The sequence below is a fragment of the Pteropus vampyrus genome, unplaced genomic scaffold, assembly GCF_000151845.1.
Source record: "Pteropus vampyrus isolate Shadow unplaced genomic scaffold, Pvam_2.0 Scaffold57, whole genome shotgun sequence".
NCBI classification, from domain to species: Eukaryota; Metazoa; Chordata; class Mammalia; order Chiroptera; family Pteropodidae; genus Pteropus; species Pteropus vampyrus.
In genome coordinates this window covers 3,743,909-3,748,844 of record NW_011888838.1, presented here as the reverse complement: position 1 = coordinate 3,748,844, position 4,936 = coordinate 3,743,909, and positions in this window count along the sequence as shown.

The following is a 4,936-nucleotide window of genomic DNA, read 5'->3' as shown; positions in this document are numbered from 1 at the left end:
AATATCTATAATCATGTCACCTTTTTTGTTTCTTATATTGAAAAACAAAACTTTTTGATCTAAGCAGTTCTTTTAGTGTAGTCTGTTAAAAGATGGAGAGCTGGCACTGAAGTCTAGGTGTATTTTTCCTTTCACATTTTTTTTTTTTTTTTTACTCCCAGGCAGACCATCCTTCTCATCCCACAGGAGGTAAGGGAAAAAAAAGAAGACACAACTTACATTTAATGGAGTTTCCCAGAAGAAAGGAGAATTTAATTACATTCTTATAAGCACTAATTTTCATTTATATGCAACAGAAAACCAAATGACTGGAATAAAAATGCTATTTGATATGAATAAAGATGGTTTACTCAATTGATTGTATTATGACATTAAAAAAAAAAATTCAAGCATAAAACCTTGAGTAAGGGAAACCACCAAACAGTGAGTTAAATTATATAGTTATATATTCACAGACCCCAAAATGTTAGAATTCAGAGATACTTTTAAAATTGCATCATTTCACAGACTGAGGAAATTTTACTATGTGCTCAATAAATTTTGGTGGCTAATTTGACTTTTAACATTTATAAGAAAATTATTTTTATAAATTTTCATGATAAAGAACAAAAATGAATAGAAAATTCCAATAGTTACTCTTCTAGAAAAAAATATTCAATGTTAGGTTTATTTTATTTTTAAAATGTAGTGGCCACAGAAGAACCCCAATAAAAACTGACTGTTTTACATTGAAACTAGCCAATGAAAAACTTCTCTGAGCATCTTTTCTCTATGAAGGTAGTCTTGAGCATTTTGATATCAGTACATGTGCAATAACCTATTTAAGGGAAAATTATATTAAAAATTATATTCAAAATTGAAAATGAAAAATTAAATGTAAACTAGAAAGTATGATTGAACAATTTGTTAAGTAAATTGTGGATTATATAAACTCAAAAACCTTCCAAAGATTTACATTAAATTTGAACTGGAAATGGAATAGAGTAAACATTACTTTGTTAAAATGCAAAAATAATTCCAGGTGATTATTCCTTTTCATATAGGCTAGTTTCAATGACATTTTAAAATTACTTTAAAAAACACAACCAGAGATAAAACTCTGTCACAGAACACAATTATGTATAAATATGGATATAATTAGAGATTTAGACATATATGGGTATGGATATAATTTTCAGATTTTCTAAATCTCTAAAACAGGGAACTTTATTACATCACATAACTTTTCCTAAACACATAACAATACTTACAGAAAATTTTAAGACATCATCTTACTGTGTAACCTGGAAAAGTATTCTAAACCTTAAGCTTTATTTCCATATTTTCCATAGACATTGTATTGTACTGGTACTGTGTTTCCTCTAAACATCCATAATTTTTCAACAGAGAATCCATGAACACTAAAACATGTTGTGGTCTTTTTTTCCCCCAGAGCTGTCATTTATGGTATTATTGTAGAATAAAGTATCCTACGTCTGTCACTGAAAGCAGCAAACAAAAATCTGTGCTCGAATTTTTGAATCAAAATGATTATAGCTATTGTGTCATACTTTGCTTTTATATTAGATTTCAACCAAATTCAATTACACAGTGTGCTTTATGCTACCATAGGATGAATGGCAGGACAAAGATGAATGAACACAACTGCTGCAATTGATTGATCCCACGATGCCTAAAAATGTCTAAGAATAAAATCAAGAATAGTATTCATCTGTTAACTACTGGTAATTTTTCATATTAACTGAAAATTTCATGAAATCCATTGAATTGAAGTTTTTTTGATATTTTGAGAATGCTAAACAAATGATGTATATAGAGACAACTGATTTTTTTCTTAAATTGATACTTTAAAAAGAATATTTCTCCTAGGTACTTAAATTTGTAATGTTTACGATGTTCACATGTTAAAAAATAATAACGTGTATATAATGATAATGAATATATAAACATAATTCAAAAGAGTAAATGGCAATATATATGAATTGGAAATATTTTTATTTATAAAAGTTGCCATTGTATTATACTGCTGACAATTAAAAAGAAGAATTATGTTAAAATTTTCATTAAAAGTATTTATTATTGACATTGTTATTTTATATAATTTAGCTTTAGGTGTAACATGGTTATAATAAATATAATTATTCAATATTTCAGATAATTTGCATGATTGTGGAATTCAGATTTCTGTGATGATTAATATGATGATCTATTATAAAGTAGTAACCAAATTGTTAAAATATGCTTAATTGTTAAAATAAAAATATGCTCAAGTTGTGAATTCTCATTTCTATTCTACTGCTTCTGTTATAGAAGTGACTACTGTATAACTTATGAGTTCTGTAGCAAGCAAGCTTATAATTTATCCATATCTATATTAGTGAAAGCAGGGCCTCCAAAGGCCTTTGCTTAAAGCTATTCTGCATTATAATCAGATGAAACATTGATAAAATTGACATTCTAGCTTCTTATTCAAAAATTTATGTGACACATGACCATATCCAATTTGTAGATAAGATGTTAAAATAGAAAAAAGAGACTTCATATGCAACAATTCAGCCTTTGGCTTTATGTACAGGCATAGTATGCACTGGAATTGTAATGTCTTTGGGAAATATTTTCTGTACATGAATCTGATTCCTTGTCTTTTTTGACTTAGGAAAATTTTTCTACATTTTAAGACATCTGTCAAGACTATTGCTATCTCAGTTCTTCAGAATACCTCCAAGGAACAGAAAATGCTAATAAGTTCTTTATTAACCCACTATTAAATAAAAATTGATTCTTGTAAAAGGCTCTGTTCTACAGTAGAGTAGGTCTTAACAGTAAAGGACTTGGATGGATAAAGGCTTTTGAACAGTGAAATTTAAATAAAATGACAATATACTGTCAAAAATTAAGAAATTATTTATATATATTTTTCATTTTTACTTTTGATTTTCACTTTTTCTTTTGTCTTTTATTAAGTCCTTGTCTTGTTCCTTTATTCCCTTTCTCCTTATATTTTCCCTTCTTCCATTTCTCCTTCCTTCTTTGTGTTTCTTCTTTCTTTTTTTCTATTTCTTTCTTTCCTGTCTTATTTCTCCCTTTTGGTAAATTAAAGTTGAAAGAAAGGTGCTTTATAAAGTAAGATTTCACTCAGTCATTTTCAAATTACATTTTCTGTGTGATTTAATTTGAAAACTTAATACGATTGGACTAAAATATATGTAATTCAATGTGTTATTTTTAAGGCACAATTTTATTCACATTCGATGTGGAATCTTGAAATTTTGACAATTATTGTGGTTGAACTGGGGAGGCATTTATATTTCCATCTAAAAAGTAATAAGAGCAATTTTAACTTTACATGTTAGTAATGACATTTTTTATGTGAGTTTTTGGATTTGCATTGTTATGTTCTAATTGAAAAATATAAATGGGTTAAGAAAATAGATTTGTCTTTATGTTATTATTAAATCAATTTTTTTCAGTTCATTTTAGTTGGATGTGATTTCTTATTATTAAGTGCTAGTGCAGTTAAATATTTTCCTGAATTAAGTCCATAAGATCTGAGGAATATTCAGCCAACATTTTTATTTTTAAGTCTCTGAAGGAGAAAGGGAGAAAGGAAAGAGAGAGAGTGAATATAAGCTGTTGGTATGTGGCTTTTAAATTTCTACTTTCAAAAATAGCATTTGTTAAAAGTGTTCACTACTGGGTTAATCTTTCTCTGACATTAGGTAAACAAATATTAAAAATTGAACACATGAAATGTTCTGGGACTTTATCTGCTTAAAGTTGTCATTCTGACTGTATAATCATATCATGCTTAAAAAAATGCTGTTGCCTAAATTTTCTGTTTTGAAAGTACTAAATATTGGGATACTAATGTCAATTTTTATTTTTCTAAAATAACTTAGCTATACTAAAATAAATTGTAAAAGCTGATAACACTCAAATTTTAATTTTTAGTATAAAATAAAGCAAATTATTTTACAACACTAATAAATTATTTCTGATATTCTTTATTTACACAAATGTTTCTCAGGAGTACTTGAACACTTTTTGCCATGGACTCTTTTCTCATTCTTGCGAAGTCTATGGACCATCTTCTCAGAAGAATATTTTTAAATGCAGTTGGCCTTTAGTATGTGTGAGTTCTGCACTCACAGAGTCAACCAACTGGATGGAAAATATTCTTAAAAATAAAATGCTACATTGTTGCTGCTGACTACTATGTAGTTAGGCTTATAATGGCTGGGTCTGTACGGAACTTGTACACACTTTTTTCCCTTGTCATTATTCCCTACACAATACAGTATAACAACCATTTAAATAGCATTTACATTATATTAGATATTATAAGTAATATAGAGGTGAGTTTATATGAGAGGAAACACGTAGCTTATATGCAAATACTATACCATTTTGCATAAGGGACTTGAGCATCCACGGATTTGGTATTCACAGGAGTCCTGGAACCAGTATCAGCAGATACCAAGGGATGACTACATCTAAGATGAATTAGATAGACTTACAAACATTACATAGAAATAGTCATCTGTCTCTCTATTGATCAATTGATCTATCATCTATCTATTTATTTATCACTTCTTTATTAACATAGTAAATAAAAAGATCTAATGCCATTAACAATTACCACCATTGCAAAATAGGAACATTAAATCATATTTCAAGATCTGTAGAAAAACTAATTTAATGTGAAATTACTATCTTTCATTTTCAATGATAAGTCGTAGATACTACTCATACTAATATGGTGTGTTGCCTCTATTTACAGCTGAAGAAAACACTAAATTTCACTTATACTTTAGTAGAAATAAAGTGTAATTATTTTTCCATCTGTGATTATCAGCTCATTATTCTCAGACTTTTTGACTATTGTTTATGGACTGTGTGTTAGGAATCAGTGATTATACTGAGTGCCTGATTTTTC